The 11,320-nt window shown below is 39.3% G+C and overlaps 1 long non-coding RNA gene across 1 annotated transcript; it reads left to right on the top strand.

The window, feature by feature from the left end:
* Window positions 1–76: 76 nt before the first annotated feature.
* LOC148225069 (uncharacterized) lies at window positions 77–10,998 on the top strand. Its single transcript, XR_015801291.1, has 3 exons — window positions 77–483; window positions 10,090–10,225; window positions 10,741–10,998. It is a non-coding gene; the product is annotated as an uncharacterized LOC148225069 (long non-coding RNA).
* Window positions 10,999–11,320: the final 322 nt, after the last annotated feature.

Raw genomic sequence — 11,320 nt, forward strand, 5'->3', positions numbered from 1 at the left:
TACAAACGTAAATTCTCCCTCGTGTCTACCCCGTACTCTGCCCACAATTGGGATTCAGGTATCTGAATGTAGCTATTTATTTCTGAGGAACCCATTGTAGATTCTCTGTGTAGTCTGAAAAACAAGCCAATAATACTTAAAGAACTGCATATTTCAATTAATTTAAGTGCTAAAGAACATCTCTGGCAGCTGAATGATAATCTAACTATGCATCTTTCACAATGAAGGGTATAATCTACACTGCAGCTATTGAAAGTTAGGTAGGATAAATCCTACACTTTTGTCTAAACTAAAATTCTAGACCAAGTTTTACACTTCTTTGTAGACATTTAAGCAAGCCTAGCCACTATAAAAGTCATATATTTCATAATAGTTTTTTCTCATTTCAGATCATGTGGCTTGCTTGTACCTGGCTAGATTTTCGAAAAGCAGCTTTATTCTTTCGTTCCAGCCACTGCTAATGTCTGAGAACAACCTCTTAAAGTATGTGCAAAACTTCCCAGTATGTCTTAGAATTCTTTCTTAAAAGCTCTTTTTCCATAATGTTTCAACAGCCCCTTGACTTTTTTTGATAATTTCCTGCAGCAACTGTCCCCTCTCCTGTTGACAAGCACTTGTGAGAGTTTTATTGATTTGCTGCTTCTTCTTTCACATTAACTCCAACATGTCAGGGTTTCGTCTGTGTTTTACTTCTGTTTTCTGTGCAGCTCCTGAAACACCAAGGTCCCAGGACATGTGTCCAAGAAGAATACATCTTCTCTAGCTCAGCAAATATGCCAGATTTCAGAAAATGGTCGCAGTGGAAAGATCCAACAGTTATGAGGGTTTTGCCAATATGTTCATGAAGTATCTACACTATTCCAGAATTGATTTTTCAGTAGTTATTTCTTTTCCCAGAAGTAAAGAAGTTTCACTTACTGAGCAGAAGAGAATGTCAATTTAGAGCACTTTTATAAAAGTATACATGACTTGTCCAAAGGCAAAAGGCATTAAAGGAAAGAAAGTTCAAGTGTTATTGTAACTGTCAGTCAGAGAGGAAGGAAAGAAAACCCCACAAGTTTATTTAATTATTTTTATTTGGATCTATTTTGCATTATTGATTAACTAAATCAAATAACAAGAAGAAGCTGTTGTGAATATTGTCCAGCTGGCTTGGAGGTATAGGGATAATACTGCATGTGGATTTTCTAATTTCCCTTGTGGAAATAATGCTTTTAGTGCATAGTGCACTGAAGCAAAACAAAGACAGCAACAGATGCTCTCAAATTGTTTCTTAAGTGGACAAATGGCCTTTATAACACAATAGAGACTCAGAGTGTTATTTATCAGAAGCTCTGTAAAAGCTGACATTCAACTTTATCTTGAGGAGCTGGAATACCACTTTCATCTTGTGTTTTAAGACAGCAATTATTTCTGAAACATGCAAAGTCCTTACACAAGATCATTAAGGTGCTGTGTAAAAGATTAACAATAATTCCTGAAAAGGCCAGTAGAATGTGCTAATTAAAGGTGAACCAAACAATGGAAAAACTTCAACTATCACTTACTTAGCTAGCTTCAATTAGTCAAAACACTGGTTCAAACAGTTTAAAAAAATAGTAGGAGAGTAAAAGGAAGACACATTAGCACAAAGGAAACACTGTGCTTCATTTCCTCCTCCCTCTACTTCAAAAGCACTACACCTTGTTAACTGGTGTATTTCTCCTCCTGTGCTGCTTGGATGGACCTAATGACCAAGTAGAGCAAGTATTTGTTAATTATTTCTCTTTCCTTTGGCTCTACAGAGGTATAGTGATGCTTTCAGCCTCATTATTTCCACTTTATTACAAGAGATTCAAAACAAGATAGATTCAAAAGAAAAAGGCATCCTGTTCTCCTCTACACAGGAAAAACAAGATAAACTGAAGTGATTATAAGATGAAGGCTGCTGTATAGTAGAAATTAAATAATGCTCCTTGTAAAAGGAGTAAGAGCATAATAAAGCAGCAAGCATAGGTAACAAAATGTAGAACAAAAAGAGTCATATGTATTTCTGTGAGGGAAATCACAAAGAGGAAATATCCACTCTTTTTAAAAGGTTTAAGCTAATGTAGAAGTAAGAATAATAACATGCTTTAGTCATGAGAATAGGGTCACTGCATGTTGTCACAGTGGTGTAGGTTTACATTTGCCCTAGTACAATAGATATTGTTTTCTGATTTCATGTTTTTAGATTTTTTTCTCACAGTAATTCCTAGTTTTCTTAGCTTTTTATGACTGGCTAAATAGTGATATATATTTTTGTCACACATAAATGGTCAATTGTTCTCAAATTCAATGCCACTGAAAGTGTAGCTTGAACATGAGAAATAATGTGAGCATCAGTGCTGTTAAGTTTCCTACAAGAGATTTTTTTGTGTGTAATTTGCAAGTTCAAAGAGAACTGAATGGGAAGATGAAATTTGTTCTGATATGAAGCAGTCCTGGTTAACTGGGGACAGCTGGAGGCCAGTCAGCGTGGCACCAATCTATCAGAAGGGCTGGAAGGAGAACCCAAGGCACTGCAGCCTGTCCTGTGACCTCAGCACTGGGGAAAGCCATGGGACAGATCACCTTGAGTGCCACTGTGGCCAGCTCTGGGCTACTCCCTTCAGGAAGGACACTGAAGTGCTGGAGTGTGTCTGAAAAGGGCAACAAGGCTTGTGAAAGGTCTAGAAAATCAATCTTAAGAGCTGGGCTGGTTCAGTCTGGAGAGAGAGCTCGGTGCAGACCTTGCTCTCCACCTGAAGGGAGGGTGCAGCCAGGTTGCAGCTGGGGAAGCTCATGTCATACACTCGGAAAAAATTCTTCACTGAAAGGATGATTAAGCATTGGAACAGGTTTCCCAGGCAGGTGGTGGAGTGACCATCCCTGGAAGTGTCCAAAAAATGAGTGGACAGAGTATGCTGGGATATGGTTGAGTGGGCATACTGGTATTCAAAGGGTGGGCTTAGTGATCTTGTCTTGGAGGCATTTTCCAACATTAATAAGTCTGTGAATAGAAAACAGTAATTTTGAAAGAGGGAAATCAGTTTAAACTGCTTGAAATGGAAGGTCATCTTCTGAATCTAGTAGCTCAGAAAGCCTGAGATTTAGTTAAATTTTTGTAAAATAATGCAATTACTACGTTACACATTTTCTTTGTACCCTATCTGTTGTTCATGTTGTTCTTATGCAAGTACTGAAATCTAACTAAATTCCCTGGATGCTGAGAACCACTTTGAGGATACCTGGAGGAACCAAAAGAACTAAGGAGTTAAATGGTTTCTTTGTGGACCAGCCAGTAATGCACAGACACATGAATTGCACCAAAGCTGCTTTTGGAGATGCAGCCTCACTGAAGCAAGGAACCCAAAGACGAAATGATGCCTAGATGAAATGCCAGCTATCAGATCTAAGTGGTGGAAATCTTCCCAGCATACAAAAGCAGAACCTGGAACTGTAAAAGTATACAAAAATATAACTGTAAGATATAGCAGGTGGCAAGTCTCAATTTGTTGTGCTCCATTCTTTCAGTTTTCTCATGAAATGACAATGTATATTTTTTATTGAAAAGTAGATAATCAGAGGCCACTCTGGCATCCCTGAAGTTTTAACAGGCTACATGTGAATTCAGTTCTTTTATATTACCATTATGAAGCAGGGTGGCAGAAGGCCAACTATTGCTAATTGGGGAACAATAAAGCTAATTACAGCTAACTGCATCTGAACAGTCACCAGACAGCAAAAATTCTCTTTCATTAATGGCTGACTCCCATCCTGAATTTAATTTCAATTCAATCTGTTCTGAACAGTGAAAAGTTGGAGTATAACAAAATCCTTTCCAAGAGAACTCCTGGAGCACCAGCTTACAGGCTTCTGCCAGCTGTGGTCTCCTGCTCTGGTACAGCAGCCAAGACCCACACAAACCAAACTGGTACCCTGGCTTCTATCCTGGTTTCTTACCCAGGACAACTCTCCTGAACTCTCATGGAGACTTCTCATGAAAATCTTCCAGGTTTTAAGGATTAACACATTGTGTCCAAATGAGCCTTTATCAGCTGGTCTTCAAACACTCTGGGTGCTACCTGACTTGGAAAAAAAACAGAGATGGGCTGCTAGACAGAGATCTGTAGGAATTTTCTGAGGGAAAGAAATGTCAGATAAACTTCATATCCCCTGAGGTCTCAACAGGAATTATGGGGCTAGCTAACAACTGAGCTTACTCTTGAGATACAATAGAGTTTTCTCAAAATTCTATCTATGCAGCTCTGACCCTGCTTCCCATTGTCTGCTGTAAAATGAGCTTGGCACATGACAACTATTCTTACATTTACACATCACAGACACAAAAAATTCTTTTATTATACATATGAAATATTTTTTGAGTGCAACAATGTTGAAATACAGCACATTAAATTAAACACTAGAAAGAGAACAAGTGGTCTCTCTATGCCACTAAGGTTACTCCAGAAGGATCCATCAGTTTTCATCAGACAATTGCAACCAGACACATCTTGCTGTCTTGAGTCCTCTCTCAAGGCCTCATGAGGGGCATTTGTACCACTTCACATTAACAGAGTAAAATGGAAAACAGCATGAATTCCAGAAGCAAGATTCAGTATGTTTTGGTGATCAGCCTCTTGTCATGTATAAAAGTATTTTACATCAGCTAATCCACTGAGTGCAGAGGACTGTTTGCTGAAATAAACCTATGAGAATAATTAATTGAGGCCATTTATATGTAAAAGAATAGGAATTAATTTACATTCACCACTTTTGCTATTGTTCAGGCCAGCAGTTGTTTGTAACTTACAACACTTGGCCAAACAATGTGCTTATGAACACTTAAATTTTGGAATGTGAATCAGTGGTTTGGGAGGAAACAGTATTCAGTACGATCTGATTCAGGATATGGATCTTTTCAAGCTTATGGCAACTTCTATGCATTTAGAAATCAAAAGGCAATCACAGGATTCAGTATGAGTTTCAAAACCAATTAAAAATCAAAATTTATCACCATCAAGACACCTTACTGCATAATGCATTGACATTTGGCACTGAAACTGTTGCAAAATTTTCTGATTAATAACCTTAAATTAGTCCTTTCTTGTATTGACATGAGTGTTATTAATCCCTGTGTTATTTTGAGCAGAGAGTATTTCATCATTCAGTGCTCTCCCAGCAGGAAAACCAATTTTTTTTTTTTAAGATAGGACAGCAATTCCACAGCACACAATTTAGTTTCAATAGTGGGCACAGGACGTTGCTAATGGGAGACAGCTTTCATTATTTCAAACACTATTCCAGGTGAATTGAATCATTCAATAGGAAATTTTGCATTTGTTTTCCTTCTTTTGCTGGGCTTCTCTGACAGGAAAATGGCCGTACTGCCAGAGTAGAAGATAGCATCTGGAAAACAGAGCAAAAAAGAGAAAAAAATGTTGCAGGTCAGGTTAAGAGTCCTATTCTTAGGAAAACAGAATCAAAACAGACCTCCACCATAGAGGATGTACCATGAAGTATCATTATTTACATTTTTGAAGTTACTGCTATATCTAGATAAAGAACTGGGAAATTACTGAGTTTATTTTCCTCTGTAGCAGACACTAGTTAAACACTTTCCCAACAGAACTGGATTTCAAATCTACCCACAAGGAAAAAGGATGGTCCTCACTGAGAAAAACAAGACCTTTTGGGGGAGGGGTTTGATGAGCTCCTATGAAGTATTCAAAGATAAAATGAGCTAAAATGTGGCCCTTTGCTCTTGGCAAAGGCTGTTAGTGCAGGGGCACAGGGCTGACCTTGGCACCTTCCCCTCTGGGTAAATGAAACCTTTTTCTCTTTTCCATTCTCCTTTGGGCCAGCACCCACATTACTTATAGAAAATAAAAAGCTATGAAGAAATTGATAGGAAAGAAGCTTAGTTACTTTTGAAAAATTCCTTGTGTTTCTAGTTAATCTTTAGGAATTTCAGTGTATATCTGCATACTCTAAGACTGAATCCTCTCTAAAATATTTAAATAGATGAATCACATTAATAAGCAGGAAATACAGAGATAAATACAGCTTAGAATCTATGACAAGAGATTTAAAGAATATTTTTTACTCTTTTCTACTTCCACAGGGCTGATGCTCAGGCTCAGCAATATGAAACAAGTGAACCTAATGATAATAATAACATTCATAGATTCTCCTTTAGCTTCCCACAGATCAGAAATGGAAAATAAAGTAACCCAAGACGGGTTTATAAACTACTTGCTTGTATTGAGAGATGTGTCATGGAACTTGGCAAATTTTCTCAGGTCACAGACTTTGCTACCACTGTGCAATGTGAGCAGTTTAACTAGTTGAAGCAAAAATAATAATTTCCTATACTTTAATCATAAAATGTTCCTAAACAGAGCACAGATAACTCCCCCAACATAGTACAGAGCAAGTCTCGTAAATGGGATTTGTTGAACACATGTGATAGGAAGACAGACAACTCAGTGGGTTTTAAGTTGAATTTGCATTTCCAAGGGCAGCCTCAGATTATGCCTTTCACTTCCATAAACTGCACAGGAAGACTGGGAGATGTTTTCCAGGCTAATAGAAGAATTTCCCTGGTAGCATCACCCTTAATTTAGGGCTCTGCTTATCTAGTTTCTAAACCGAGAGAGGAAAATTACCTGAAATCTTTTGTAGTTCCAGCTACTGTTCAAATTAACATCCTTGGGATGCTGAAAGTAAATTTTCCTATGCTCTTTGTCTCTGAGACTCCCACTCTGAGAAGTCAGTAATCATTAGTGTAATCTGCTCACTGTGATTTAAAGAAAGCTTGGCTTTGCAACTGATTGCAAGCCATGGACAATGGGAAGGCTGGAAAAGTTCATCTAGGTTTTAATTACAGCTGAGATAATGCTAGCATTCAGAAGACATTTAAGAGCAAGGTTAGCAGATGAGTATTCCTGCGGGGTTTTGTTCATTTTTTATTGCTATTTTTAACAATTACAGAGTGTTTCAAAAGCAGCAAGATAAGTTCGGCCTGCATGTAAGAATGCAGTGATAGCTCTGTTAATCATCCAGAAATCATCTGCTTGGGACAGTGTGATAAATAACAGGCAAACTACCCAGCCAGCTCTTGGAAGCAGAGCCCCTGCTTTGGAACAGTGTGAAACCACAAATACTATCCATGTGCAAACAAATGTGACTTACAGTTTATCATTTATATTCGTGCTGTCCTGAAAATGTCTTTCCTCTTCCTGGATCATTAGCTTGTCTGAAAAAAAAATAGAATCAGACACATATTAGAAGAGGTCGATAGAGGAGAAGCAAATGACAAAAATTAAACAAAACAATAGGCTGTGTTATGTTTCCATGGAAAGGCAGCAAAGGAAAAAAAGAAAGTCCAAGAAAAGAACGACAAAAGGATTAAAGAGAACATAACCAATATTTCAGTAAAGGGTGGCAGGTTTCTCTTCCCTTTGCAAATGTTTCTCATGTGTCAATAGTTACAGGTCTTACCATGTGCAAGCTGGGCAGAGCTCACCCACAGAGTCACAGAATCACAGAATCACAAAATCACAGAATCAGCTAGGTTGGAAAAGACCTTGGAGATCACCAACTCCAGCCTATGACCTAACATCACCTCATCAACTGAACCATGGCACTGAGTGCCACATCCAGTCTTTAAATACCTCCAGGGATGGTGATTCCACCGCCTCTCTGGGCAGCCCAACTACTCTTTCTGTGAAGAATGTTTTTACTAATGTCTGACCCAAACTTCCCCTGGTACATCTTAAGGCTGTGTACTCTTGTCCTGTTGTTGGTTGCCTGGGAGAAGAGGCTGACCCTCACCTGGCTGCACCTTCCTTTCAGGAGGTTGTAGAGAGTGATAAGGTCACCCCTGAGTCTCCTTTTCTCCAGGCTGAACAACCCCATCTCCCTCAGCCATTCCTCACAGGGTTTGTGTTCCAGACCCTTCAACAGCCTTGTTGCCCCCCTCTGGGTGCATCTGAGCATCTCAACATCCTTCCTAAACTGAGGGGACAGGACTGGACACAGCACTCAAGGTGTGACCTCACCAGTGCTGAGTACAGGGGAAGAATGACCTCCCTGCTCCTGCTGGCCACACCATTCCTGACACAGGCCAGTGACTATTGGCCTTCTTGGCCACCTGGACACACCTGGCTCATGTTCAATGGCTTTGATCAGCAGCCCCACGTTCCTTTCTGCCCGGCCACTGTCCACCCCACTCAGGGCATCTCCTCACTCCTCTTTACACACCACTGTATTTATTTTGCAAGTTAGCTTGAAGATCCTTCTTTCATTTCTCAAAGCCTACTCCATGTGTTTAGAATTACATTAAACCAAGAGAAAAAGATGGCTATGGCCCACTTACATGAGTACCAGACTATTACAGATGTAGTTACACCCTTAGACTGTATTTGCAACATATCCCCCATCACAGCTCCAAAGCTTCCCAAATCTGAGAGCTCTTCCAAGGAGATTGCCATTATCTTTAGAGACATAGTTGAGTGAGAAAAGTTAAGTGGGTGCTGGTGTTTATATGGAAGTCTTGGCAAACAGAATACAAGGCAGATTTTCACAAAATGTATTACCCTGGTAATTGCAGAAGTGGTAAATAGTGGGTAATTATACCAGTGGCAAACACAGCAGGCAACTGTTGAGCATGTTATGGTGCCAGGAGAAAGTGTAAATAGCACCTGAAATGACAACATTTACTTTATAGTAAAGGTTCAAGGAATAGCTGTGTGCAATCCACTCTGGTTACACATGGAAATCCATTTTTGCAGTGTGCTGCTCTAGTTTTGTATGTGCCACTAACACATTTGCATTTTGAAGACGCAGAGCAGAATTTGCTTTTTTTCCACATGCAATCAGTTTTGGGAGCTATTTTTACCAAGTATTAAAGCCATAAAATAAACATGATTCTAAATATTTGTGAATGATTTTCTTTTTTCCCATGCTGCATTTTTATACATTGTTTTATATTTTATTTTCATTCTGCTGGCTCCCATTCAGAAAAGGAGCTAAAGTGCAGGAAGGATGATAAAAAGCAGATAATCATACAAGCTGTGATTTTCTGCATTTTACTTTTTTTTGCAGAAATAACATTGGAAATAAGGATATACCTTCCTTTAGAAATTTAAAATAAAATAGAGAAAAAAACCAATGCAAATTTGTACAGAGGTGATGCCTATTTCTTATGGGCTGTTTTCAGAAGGTTAAAAGTGGTGGGTTTCATCTGCTGTTCTCATAACAACACAAAGATGTGTACTGAAAATTAGAAGATCAGGAAATAGCTCATAACCATGGGAGCTATGTCTAGCATTAGTCTAAAAGGCAGTTGCAAAATTTCTCTGATGCAGCATTTGCCAGGGTTGTAGCTCCAGCCTGGAGGCCAAGGACCAGCCCCTGGTAAATGGTCACAACCCCACTGAAGTCAGAAATGCTTCCTCCATTTACACAGGCTGGCCTTCTGTTTAGAAAATCTTGAAAAATATATCCTCTTTAATTAAAATTACCTAAATACATAGGCCTGGAAAGCCCTTTACAGAGAAGCTGAATATTAATCTCAGATCCATGGGAAGCTTTCCCCAAGACTAAATCAAACAGCTGCTCTTAAACATTCATTGTTGAGCATGCCTCTAGCAAATAGCAGTATAAATTAACTCATGATCTAGATGTTACATTCAAATTTTTAAAAGATGTAACTAATCCACAGATTCTTCACTGGTACCATGGTTCACATGGTACCATGCTTAGCAATTGCTGTATGAACTAATTACCAGAATAATTTCATCTAGCTGTTCAGCTCAGCAGAGCAGGCTTGGGGCTCCAGGATTTTGTCACTGCAGAGTGAGAAAGCGTTTTCTGGTGTAGCTGAGGACATGATTGCTTCTCAGTGCTGTGGGAAACCTCAGGAAAACATGTTTTTATTACATCTGGAGACTGATGCTGGCGTGTCTGGTTTCTGTTAAACGACGTCTTTTATCCTGTCAAAATGCAGCCACAGCCACATCCACTAGGCAAGGCACAGTTTTCCCTGTTTCCCTGTTTCCCTGTTTCCCTGTTTCCCTGTTGCAGTGCTGGAGCTGCTGGCCACCACTCCAGATTTGTGTGTGTCACTGTCCTGTCACACCGTGCCATGGGAAGAGACCCTGTCCTCTGTTCCTGCTCTGGGTTGCACTGAAGATTGCCTAAACCTTAGAAGAAAGTGGAGGTGAATAAACTTTCTGTGTTAAACGAACCTTGAGACCCTATCAAAAATCTGCATTTCAGGATTTATAACCTGTGTTAGGTGTGAACAGGTGCCAGACAGTACCAATACTGACCATTAATCACCTTTTGTCAATGCCTTTTCTTAGAGTATTGCACTCTTTTGTGAATTATGCCCAAAAAGGCTGCATTTTTACCAGTCTTGTAGCCGAGATTCTCCAATAAGTGCTTTGCTGAATATTTGTGAGTGTGTGTATGTATGGCTTACATACATACTGAGGATTTTATGTTGCTTACTGATTGTTGGGAAAAAATTGTTTTAAATTCACTGCTTTTTGATTAATAAATAGCCAGAGACCTGTGCACATGGCTGTACACAGCCATAGCAGGATGCCAGGGTTATTGGTTAAGAGCATTTACTTAGCAGTAGATTGGAAAGAGGAATAGAAGTTGTTTCTGAAAGATGCTGATAAGAAATCTGATTACACAACTGATAAATGGAATATGACTATTTTGCAGTTTTCCCCAGGATTCAAACCTATGTGAAACAAATGAAGAAGTAGCTGTCATGTTGGGAGCCCTGCTAGAAAAAAACAGAATTCAGAGGTAACACAGCTCTCTCAGCAGCATCACTGAGCACTCAGGACTTTGCTCTCCTTCAAATAATAAACTGGTCCTGGAGTGTTAAAACTGGTTGTTTCACAACATTTTAAAAGCACAGTTTCTGATTTTAATCTGGATGGATGGCACATTTCATTACTACAATTCTGATGGGAAGGACAAGGATTCATTTTTTAAAATGGTTTTCATCATCTCTGTTATCCTATTTTTTTGACTCTCTAATCCTAAAAGTCAAAAGGACATCTACAAAGATATATTAGCCTCTCTTTCCTCTCCACAGAGCACTCAAAAGCTTAGTTCCTCCCATCCCTGCACAGGGAACTGATGGATGGCCTTTGCACCAAGAAGAGAGGAGTGGAGCTGACTGAAGAAGCCCTGAGGCACAGGATGCCTGAGCATGTGCTTGGGGTGAATGACCTGCATTCAGAGCCTGATTTTACACTGCTGAGCTACACATCTCTTGAAATACCTTCAGGGA

Source organism: Sturnus vulgaris, chromosome 1 (genome assembly GCF_052056855.1).
Source record: "Sturnus vulgaris isolate bStuVul1 chromosome 1, bStuVul1.hap1, whole genome shotgun sequence".
Taxonomy (NCBI): Eukaryota; Metazoa; Chordata; class Aves; order Passeriformes; family Sturnidae; genus Sturnus; species Sturnus vulgaris.